This window comes from Symphalangus syndactylus, chromosome 14 (genome assembly GCF_028878055.3).
Source record: "Symphalangus syndactylus isolate Jambi chromosome 14, NHGRI_mSymSyn1-v2.1_pri, whole genome shotgun sequence".
Classification (NCBI taxonomy): Eukaryota; Metazoa; Chordata; class Mammalia; order Primates; family Hylobatidae; genus Symphalangus; species Symphalangus syndactylus.
Genome location: NC_072436.2, coordinates 45745904 through 45757850, shown reverse-complemented (window position 1 = coordinate 45757850; position 11947 = coordinate 45745904).

Here is an 11947-nt window from a genome sequence, read left to right as displayed (position 1 = left end):
GGAGATTTGGAAAGTCTTCATCGTTACTATTAGTGCCCTAGTCTTTCAGGATTTGGTTTGATCTTCTCAGACTTGACTGGGCATGGGGACTCCTATGGAAAGACTGGTCCAAGATCCAGGGATGTCCCCTTTAGTCAAGGGGAACGTGGGCAATGGAGTGGCCTGGCCTTCTCAAGGTGCCATGCTTCCAAGTTGAGTGATCCCCTGCCCTCTCTCACAGGAAAGACATAGGAGAAATTCAGCCTCACAGTCTCCAGTTTTTTTGTGTGATTTATGGTGTTGCCAGGTGAAATCTCAACCCTATAATTCATCCATACATGTTAGCCAAGAACAATTTTACACAGAAAGGGTCCAGATGACTGAATTAACAAACATTATCTGACCCACTTGGTATACTGTAGAGTTATTTCTGCAATTTGAGTTTGCTTTTGCTTTTTAGTAACATGGCAAGGAACAAAAGGAATGTCTTCAAAGGATGAGGAAAAAGCTTTTTAGCTTTGTAAATAATTTGTCAATGGAACTACAGGTGGGAAAGATATTTTTTGCCTTGCTTGAGTGCCTTGAGAATTGAGAACTCGTGTGTGTGGAGGCTTTGAACTCTCCAGGAGATGGTGGGAGAGCAGAACTGTCTCATTTCCAAGGTCCTTTAGAGCAGAAAATGCAATCGCCCTGCTCCGTGCCCTTCATCTGTCAGGTGAGGAGATTTTCAATCCTGCCTTCCTGCAGCTCATGGCTCAGCCTTCCCCAGTCTTTGACCTTACCCTCTGCACCCCACCTGCCATCTCCCCGTCACTGAGAATGACAGTTACAAGGGAAGAGGTGAGTTTACCAGCCATGCTGAGATTGTGGCAGGACTTAGGCATGCCCATGCATCCTGTCCCAGATGCTGGCTCGCTCCTCAGGGCAATCTCCTTTCACCTTTCCCAGCCTGTCAGTTCACACATCATTCTGTTTCCACCAACTGCTTGCGTGTTCCCCAGATTTGGGCCAGCCATAAATTCCCACTGACTCTGAAACTCATGTTCAATCTTCTTCTTGGGCCAATCAAGCATCATGGAGGTTAGTGTGCTTCTTACACCCAGCGTGCAACACCCTGGCTATTCACGCCAAAGGAGCACATCTGTGGCAAAGCCCTTGGAAAATAATACATATTTTCCCAAATTTAGTGCTGTATTTACCCAGAGCGATAAAGACTGATTTGCTACTGTATTTTTGTAAGTATGATACAGTAAGATATTCAACTCCTTTGTTCGCAAACCATTTTTCTCATTATTATTTGTTAGGGTCTCTTCTATGCTGGGCACTGGGAAGGGAAAGGTGAATAACAACACCAGGCCCTCGGCGTCTAATGTTGCCAGAAAGGGGTCACTGGGGGAGCACACAGCAGGCAGGGTGGCTGAGGTCCTGAGTGAGAAGCCAGTGCAGTGGACATGGGGGGTCATCTGTCAGAATCTGAGGGAGGAGTAAGGGATGAATTTCTGAAACAGAAGTAGGAACAAGCTGGGAGAAAGGGTCGGGAATATGGAGGGAGCTTCAGGCAGAGCTCAAGGAATCTCTAGGAGTTTCAAGAGGTGACAGCTCAGAGAGACAAGGATGGTGGTGAGCTAGGGTTGGGTCCCTCATTCATAGCCTTGGCTGCCATACTAGACAGCTTGGAAATGGCACCTTCTGGTGGAGAAGGCATGCTACAGGGGCCCCGGGCATCTCTGGGTGTATTTGGAGGTAGGTGTATCTCCTCCTTCCTTTCAGCACTCTCTTCCTCATTTTTGTCTCATGTTTGCTCTCTCCCCTGAGAGGCACCTTGTGACCTCAGACTGGCCACCCACCCCTCGGGTCCCACCCCAGCTACTCAGCACCAACACCATCACAAGGCAGTGGGTGACATCCACTAGTGTCCTCATCAGAAACTTGTGGGCTGGTGCCCTTGTATCCTCTTTCAGAACAAGTTCCCAAAAGTAATGAGCTGTCACAGGAGAAGACCAGTTAACTCCTTCATATGACAGTGATACAGCAGCTAAAAAAAAATTATTTAGGCAGTTAATGAGGGTAAGAGAGTCCTCACTAAGGTTTCCCTTTTAACAAGGAGCAGTCCTCAAAAGTTTCTTTTCTGACAAAGAGCAGCCTGTAAAATCAAGCTGCAGACATAGATAAGCAATCTGGAAGCTTGCACGGGTGAACACCGGCAACTGTGCCAATAGGAAAAGGCTACCTGGAAGCCAGGTATGTTCAACATAGAGGCTTCATCTTCCCTTTTCTCTGTCACCACATGTACAGTAAAAAAGCAGGCAACATGGCACTGGCCAGGTAAAGAAATTATCTGCATATTGAAAGATCTATGTTGGGGCGGCCAGCTTCTTTGCACGCTGTGTAAATAGAACACCTGGTCCAACCAATCTTTTGGGCCCTGTGTAAATCAGACACTGCCTCCTCAAGCTTGTATGCAAAACCCCGTGCATTTCACCGCAGAACTGGAAGACCCACTCAGGGGCCCCTCTCTCTCTTCAGGAGAGAGATCTTTTTCTTTCAACTGTTAAAACCTTTGCTCTTAACCTCACTTCTTGTTTGTCAGCATCCTTGTTTTCCTTGGCGTGAGACAACAAACCTCAGGTATTACCCCAGAGAAATGACACTGCTTCAACAGTAATAAAAGCCATGTAACTTATTGTATTTACATTTTCACATTGGGAAAGTGTTGAGCTGAAAAACAAATCTCTAGAGGTGAATTTTCATAAGAGTGTGGCAAGCTGACCACACTCCTCTACAAATTAAGCCATGCATATAAAGATCACTTCTGTCTATAACTATCCTGGACAGTTTTTACAAAATCTTAAAAAAAAAATTCCTGGCACAATTTTTTTGTTATTACAGCCTGCTTTCTTCTACTAGCAATAGATGGCAGGAAAAAAAATGTATTTTTTTTTTGAAAGTCCCAGTTTTTGAGTCTCTGGCTAAGAGAGGTTACCTGTACCAAACATAACACTGGCAGTTACACATCTTACAGACAGTTCTGTGCCTGGGCTGCACAGAGACACCTTTCTCTAAGAAGCTTATGAGAGATACATGTAGAGATTTTTTATTGAAGCCTTATCCCAGGCTCCTGGAAAGAAGGTGGGAAGGGTAGCAGAAGGAATCATCTTCTAGTTATTAGGGGTTAACATGGGAAGAGAGGCTGGTGGAGACAAATCTAATGATTTGAACCCAGTTGTGGCCACCAGCCTGTTGGGGCACTTGGTGCTGTGCTGTGTCTGTGGGCAGCTGTGCCTCCAACATGGCTTGGGGAGTTGCAGAGCAGGCTGGCACCAGCTTTAGCAATATATCAGCAGCTTTCAGAGAAGAATATAAACCTGCTATACACTAATGGAAATTTATAGCCAATGCAATCTGGAAAATACATTGAACAACCCAGCATCATGAAGCCAAAATACTTCCTGTGGGCTTAAAGCTGATCCTCGACACCTGGTCAGAGAGGTCTAGCTTTTTACAGGTTACCACTGGTATGGGGCATCCTAGCACCAGAAACCCTGGTTAACTAGCAGTTCATACAGATACCCTTAGAAGTCTGAAGGATTCTGAAGTGGCTTCAAAATCAGTGGACAGAAAGAGGAAGAATAGAGCACAAGAAAATTATGTGGAATTTGTTCTGTGTTATTTTTAAAATTCTCTATTTTTAGACTTGTCAATGTTGTACTAACATTTGAGTTCATGATATGTACTATGTACTGCTCTGTACTCTGTAAGCAATAAGCTTGTTTTTATATTCCCACTGCCTAGTGCAGTGCATGGACACACCAGACGCTCAGTATTTAGACCCTGTAAGACCAATTAGAGTATAAAATCCATAGTACACCTATACATTCACTTTGGCTTTTCTTTTTAACAATTCAATGAATATTTATTTATTTATTTATTTATTTATTTATTTATTTATTTAGAGACAGAGTCTCATTCTGTCGCCCAGGCTGGAGTGCGGTGGTGTGATCTCATCTCACTGAAACCCCCATATCCTGGGCTCAAGCAATTCTCCTGCCTCAGCCTCCCAAGTAGCTGGGATTACAGGTGCCAACCACCACACCCAGCTAATTTTCATATTTTTAGTAGAGACAGTGTTTCACCATGTCCAAGAGGCCGGTCTCAAACTCCTGACCTCAGGTGATCTTCCCACCTCAGCCTCCCAAAATGCTGGGATTATAGGCATGAGCCACTGTGCCCGGGCAAATAAATTTTAATATGTGTATAGAGTTGTGCAACTATAATCACAATTTTAAAATATTTTCATCACCCCCCAAAGAATTTGCACGCCATTAGTAATCAATCCCTGCCAGGCATGGTGTAATCCCAGAACTTTGGGAGGCCAAGGCTGGTCCCAGCTACTCAGGAGGCTGAGGTGGGAGGATTGCTTGAGCTTGGGAGGCAGAGTCTGCAGTGAGCCAAGATTACACCACTGCACTCCAGCCTGGTTAACAGAGTGAGACCCCATCTCAAATAAATAAATAAATGTTGAGTAATCACTTCCCATTTCACCTCAGTTGCCCCTACCTCCCTCCGGTCCCACCCTCTACCCCTTCTTTCCCCAGCTCCAGGCAACCACTAATCTGCTTTCTGTCTCTATGAATTTCCTATGCTGGAATTCAATATATATGAAACAATACCCTATGTGGTGTTTTGTAGCTGGCTTCTTTCACTCAGCATGATGTTTTTAAATTTCACTCATGTTGTAGCATATGTCAGCACATGCTTCTTTTTATTACTGAATAATATTCCATTGTGTAGAGGTGCCCCACTTTACTTAACCATTCATCAGTTGATGAACGTTTGGGTTGTTTCCACTCTTTGTTATGATTAATGCTTCTAAAAATATTAATGTATGAGTTTCTGTGTGGACATAAGTTTTCATTTCTTTTGGGTATATCTGGGGAGTGGGAACAATTTGGATAGTGGACTTGCTGGAGGTCACATGGTGATTTCATGTTTAACTACTAGACTGTTTTCCAAAGTGGTTGTACTATTTTATATTCCCATCAGCAGTGTATGAGTGCTACGATTTCTCCATAGCCTTGCCAACACTTGTTACATCTGTCTTTTTGACCATAGCCATTGTAGCAGGTATAAAGTAGTATTTACATGTGTTTAGATTTGTAGGTCCGTGATGGCTAATGATGTTCAGCATCTTTTCTTGTGTTTATCAGCCATTTGTTTATCTTTTCTGGAGAAATGTCTATTCAAATTATTTGCCCTTTAAAAAATTAGTTATTTTTCTTTTATCTATTTTTTCTGTTATATTTCTATTTTTTTCTCCTGTGTGTTGTCCTGTCACTTTCTTGATGGTATTCATTGGAGCACAAAAATTTTAAATTTTGAGAAAGTCCATATTATCTAGTTTTTCATTTGTCACTCATCTTTTTGGTATCATATCTAAGAAGGCTTTGCTAGCACAAGGTCATGAAATTTGCTCTTATATTTTCTCCTAAGAGTTTTGTGGTTTTAACTTTTGCATTTAGGTTAATAATTCATTTTGAGTCTATTTTTGTGTATAAAGTGAAGAAGGGGACCAACTTTATTTGTTGGTATGTGGATATCCAGTTGTCCTCCTACCATTGGTTGAAAATACTATGCTTTCTTTATTGAATTGTCTTAGCATACTTGTTGAAAATCAATGAACCATAAATGTGCCGGTTTATTTCCAGATTCCGCATTCTATTCCATTGATTTATGTTTCTGCTAGTACCTATACAGTATTGATTATGATAATTTTGTAATAGGTTTTACAGCTGTCATGAGTCCTCCAACATTTTTCTTCTCTGTTGGTTATAGAGGGTCCCTGAATTACCACATGAATTTTAGAACCAGCTTATCAATTTATGCAAGTAAGTCAACTGAGTTTGTTTTTGTTTTTTGTTTGTTTGTTTGTTTTGAGATGGAGTTTCGCTCTTATTGCCCAAGCTGGAGTACAATGGTGCAATCTTCGCTCATTGCAACCTCCACCTCCCAGATTCAAGTGATGCTCCTGCCTCAGCCTTCCAAGTAGCTGGGATTACAGGCACCCACCACCATGTGTGGCTTTTTATATTTTTAGTAAAGACAGGATTTCGCCATGTTAGCCAGGCTGGTCTCAAACTCCTAACCTCAGGTGATCCACCCACCTCGGCCTCCCAAAGTGCTGGGCTAACAGGAGTGAACCACCGCACCTGGCTGACAACTGAGATTTTGATAGAGATTGCATAGAATCTGTAGATTAATTTGGGGGAGTATTGCCATCTCAGCAATAGTAAATCTTCCAATCCATGAACATGTGGTATCCTTCTGTTTATTTAGGTCTTCTTTAATTTCTTTCAACACTGTTTCATAGTTTTCAGTGTACAAATACTCTTTTTTCTTTAAATTTATTCTTAAGTATTTTATTCTTTTTGATGTTGTAAATAAAATTGCTTTCTTAATTTTATTTTGAAATTGTTAATTGCTAGTGCATAGAAATACAATTAATTTTTATAGATTGATCTTATATCTGGCAGTCTTGTTGAAGTTGCTTATTAGCACCAATAATTTATTAGTCATTTCCTCAAAAATGTCTATATGCAAGATAAAGTCATCTTAAAATAGTGATACTTTTACTTCTTCCTTTCTGATCTGGATACCTTTTATTTCTTTTTCTTGCTTAATTGCTGTGGCTTAAATTTTCAGTACAATGTTCCATGGAAGTAGTGGTGGACATTCTTGCCTCGTTCCCAACTAGGAGATTAAGTCTGTCTTTCACTATTAAGTTTGTTGTTAGTGGTGGCTTTTTGAAGATGTTCTTTATTAGGTTAAACAGAGTTCTTCTACTGCTGGTTTGGTGGGAGTTTTTATCATGAATAAGTGCTAAATTTTGTTAGAGGATTTTTCTGCATCTATTTTGATCACACATTTTCTTTTCTTTTTTTTATTAATGTGGTGCATTATATTAAGTGATTTTCAAACATTAAACCAATCTTGCATTTCTGGGATAAAATCCACTTAATAGCTGTATATAATCCTTTTAATATGCTGCTGGATTCAGTTTACTAAATTTTAAAAATAATTTTGCATCTATATCCATGAGGAACAGAATATGTAGTTGTCTTTTGTTGTCATATCTTTGTCTGGATTTAGTATGAGATAATACAGGCATCTTAAAATGTGCCAGGAAACATTCCCTCCTTCTCTATTTTCTGAGAGAGTTTATGTAAGATTGGTATTATTTCTTCCTTAAATGTTTGGTAGAATTCACCAGTGAAGCCATCTGGACCTGGGCTTTTTTTGCAGAAGATTTTAAATTTCTAATTCAAATCATAGAAGAAATCTAATAATTTTAAAAGGTTTTGTAAGATTTGCATCTTTCTAGGAATTTTTTCTTTTTCATAAAAATGGTCTAATATGTTAACATCAAGTTGTTCATACTAACCTCTTCTAATCCTTTTAATTACCATAGGGTCTGTAGTGATGTTTCCTCTGACACTCTTGATTTGGTCAATTTGTGTCTTCTTTCTTTTCTTGCTCAGGTTAGCTCAGGGGTTAGCTAACTATGATCCTTGAGCCAAATCTGGCTTGCAGTCTGTTTTAGTATAGACTGGGAATTAAAAATGGTTGTTTTTTTGTTTGTTTGTTTGTTTTACATTTTTAAAGAGTTGTAAAAAACAAACAAACAAAAAACACAAAGAAGAATATGTGATAGAGACCATACATGGCCTGCAGAGCCTGTAATATTTACTATCTGGCCCTTTACTAAAAAAATCTGCCAACTCCTGGTTAATCCCATGTGCATTTGAGAAGAATGTATATACTCTTCTGTTCAGTGGAGCAGTATAATGTGCCAGTTGGTCAATTTGGTTTATAGTATTGTTATATACTTACTTATTTTTCTGTTTAACTGTTACATCGATTATTGAGAAAGGAATATTCAAATCTCCAACTATAACTATTGAATTAATTCTTTTTTCAATTATTTAGATTTTGCTTCATGTAATTTTGATCTCTGTTGTCAAGTGCATACACATTGGTCATTGTTATTTCTTCTTGATGCATTGACTCTTTTATCATAATGAAATGTTCCTTTTTGCCTCTAAAATATGCCTTTTCTTGAACTCAATTTTGTCTGATATTAATATAGCGATTTCAGCTCTCTGATGATGACTCTTTCTGTGTACCTTTTTCTATTCTGTATTTAAATATAAAATATGCCTCTTGAAGAGAGCATATCATTGGATCTTCATTGTTTATTCATTCTGACAATCTTTGTCTTTTGATAAGAGTGCTTAGTCTATTCACAGTAAATATTTTAGTGATGAGATAGGATTTATCCCTATTATTTTGTTTTACTCTCCATATATCTCATGTCAGTTTTGTTTCTCTGCTCCTCTTTTAAAATAAACTTTTATGTGTGTTAGAATAGTTTGAAATTACAGAAAAGTTGTAAAGGTAGTACAGAGCATCTTTCTATTGTCTTGTGTTAAACAAATATTTGTAGGTGCTCCATTTTTAATTATTTTATTTTTAGCTATGTTTTTGGTTCTGTATTTCTTTACAGTCATTGTTCTTAGAATTACAACTGCATCTTCAGTGTATTACAGTCTTCTTCAGGTTACTACTGATTTAATTTCAATAATATATACCAACTTTCTTCCAGCATAACTCAATTTTCTCTGTTTATTTTTTGTACTGTAATCATCATAAAGATTGATTTACGTATGTTGTAAACTCAGCAATAAAATGTCAGAATTATTGCTTTAAATAATCTTACAATTATCAAAGAAATCAAAAAATAAAGTCTTATATTTGGCCATATATTTACCATTTCTTGTGTTCTTTAAGCATTCCTATGGACCTAATTTATTTTATTATGAAGAACTTCCATTCATATTTCTTAAAGAACTGGTCTGCCAGCAAGAGTTATTTCCGTTTTTGTTCATCTGGGAATGCCTCACTTTCACGTTCATGTTTGAAGAAGAATCACGCTGGATGTAGAATTCTTGGTTGATAGCTGAGTTTTAGCATGTTAGACATGCAATTTCATGGCCTTATGGCCTTCATTGTTTCTGATGAGAAAACAATTGTTAATCTTATTAATGGTCCACTATATGCGAGAAGTCCTTTTCTTTTGCTGCTTTCAACAATTTCTCATTTTCTTTTGCTTACAACTATATGACTATCTGTCTAGCTGGGGATCTCTATGTTTTTTCTATCTAAGGATTGTTGAGCATCTTGAACCTATAATGTTTATTGTCAAATTGTGAAGTTTTTAGTAATTATTTTTCCAAATATTTTTCTGATTCTTCCTCCTTCTTTTCTCCTAGTATACTTGATGTTTTCCTATAAATATCTGAGGCTCTGTTTATTCTTCTTCAATATTTTTACTCTCTGTTCTTCAGACTGGGTAGTTAATATTGATCAACCTTTAAATTTATTTATTTATTATTCTGTTATCTGCAATTTGCAGTTGAGTCCATCTAAGTGTTTTTTTTCGTTTTTGTTATTGTTTTCAACTTTAAAACTAGCTTTTAATTTGTTTATAGTTTCTATTTCACTATTGAGATTCTTTATTGAGTCATTGTGATATTTTCCTTTAATTCTTTGAATATATTTATAACAGACACTTTGAGACCTTTGTCTATTAAATCCAAACTCTATGCTCATCCAGAGTCAGTGCCTTTTGGCTACTTTTCTTCCTTAATATGAGTCACACATTTTTGGGGTTTTTTTTCAGTCTAGTAATTTTTAAACTAAAATTGGACATTTTGTATAATATATTGTAGCAACTGTAGATTTTGTTTTATTTTTCTTAAGGTTGTTGTTGTTCATCATTGCCAGGATTTAAACTCTGAAGTCTGTCTCCACTATGGTGTGCCAGATATGAATCTACTAATGTTTTTATGCTTCTTTATATTTTTTGGCCTTACCTAAAAGTTGCCCCATATCTGCATAGCTCTACAGTTAGCCAATGTTTTCGATGGTGCTCAAACACTTCGAGTCTTTAAGGTTTACACCCTCTGCTGAGGTATCTATGTGTAGGCCAAAGAATGCCTCACAGTTTTAAGTGTCCCTAGGCTTTCACTTTTTATCAGGCTCTCTTTAGTCTCTCCTCCATGCTGAATAGTTTTCCAGTTGCCCAGGACCATGTGAAGGGCTTATCTTAGTTCTTCTGTGGCTCTCTTATTTCTAATACTTTCTTGTTAAGTTGCTAGTTGTCTCATTGCTTGCTTTAATCAGGTCCCCAGTCTCAGGCTAGTAAAACTGCAGGCTTTCCTTTGTAAAAGAAACCAGAGCTGGACACTAACCAAAGCAGTAAAACAGATTTTATTCAGGAACTATTGCAAAAGGGGACAAGAGACCTCAGTATATGGTATGCTCAATTCCAAATACAGCAAAGACAATTGAGAATTTTTAGCCAAGGAGGAGGTTGTAGGGATATGGTTTATGAAAAAATTACTAATAGGAGACATCAAGGGTAGTGAAAATTCTTACTAAACTAACCTAAAAGTATTATTGCTAAAGGTAGGTGATATGGTTTGGCTGTGTCCTGACCCAAATCTCATCTTGAATTGCTGCTCCCATAATTCCCACCTGTTGTGGGAGGGACCTGGTGGGAGGAAATTGAATCATGGGGGCGGGTTTTTCCTGTGCTGTTCTCAAGATGCTGAATAAGTCTCACAATATCTGATGGTTTTATAAAGGGCTGTTCCCCTGCACACACTCTCTTGCCTGTTGCCATAGTAAGAGGTGCTTTTGCTCCTCCTTCACTTCCGCCATGATTGTGTGACCTCCCCAGCCATGTGGAACTGTGAGTCAATTAACCTTTTTTCCTAAATTACCCAGTCTCGGGTATGTCTTTATTAGCATGTGAGAACAGATTAATACAGTAAATTGGTACTAGTGGAGTGGGGTGCTGCTGTTAAGATACCCAAAAATGTGGAAGTGATTTTGGAACCAGATAACAGACAGAGCTTGAAACAGTTTGGAGGGCTCAGAAGAAGACAGGAATATGTGGGAAAATTTGGAACTTCCTAGAGACTTGTTGAATGGTTTTGCCCAAAATGCTAATAGTGATATGGAAAATAAGGTCCAGGCTGAGGTGGTCTCAGATGGAGAAGAGGAACTTGTTGAGAACTGGAGTAAAGGTCACTTTTGCTGTGCTTTAGCAAAGAGACTGGAGGCATTTTGCCTCTGCCCTATAGATTTGTGGAACTTTGAACTTGAGAGAGATGATTTAGGGTATCTTGTGGAAAAAAAAATTCTAAGGAACAAAGTGTTCAAGAGGAAGCAGAACACAATTGGAAAATTTGCAGCCTGACAATGTGATAGAAAAGAAAATCTTATTTTCTGGGGAGAAATTCAAGCCTGCCACCGAAATTTCCATAAGTAACAAAGAGATGAAAGTTAATCACCAAGACAATGGGGAAAATGTCTCCAGGGAATGTTAGATACATTTGTGGCAGCCCTCCCATCATAGATCTAGAGGACTAGGGGGAAAAATGGTTTCATGGGCCAGGCCCAGGCCCCCCTGCTGTGTGCCACCTAGAGACTTGGTCCTCTATGTGTCAGCTGCTCTAGCCATGGCTATAAGGGGCCAAGGTACAGCTCAGTCCATGGCTTCATTGGGTACAAGCCCCAAGCCTTGGCAGTTTACACATGGTATTAATCCTGTGGGTGCACAGAAGTCAAGAATTGAGGTTTTGGAACCTCTGTCTAGATTTCAGAGGATGTATGGAAATGCCTGGATATCCAGGCAGAAGTTTGCTGCAGGGGCGGGGCCCTCATGGAGAACCTCTGCTAGGGCAGTGCAGAAGGGAAATGTGGGGTTGAAGCCCCCACACAGAGTCCCTACTGGGGAGCTAACTAGTGGAGCTGTGAGAAGAGGGCCACCATCCTCCAGACCCCAGAATGGTGGATTCACCAACAGCTTGTACCATGCTCCTAGAAAAGCTGCAGACACTCAACA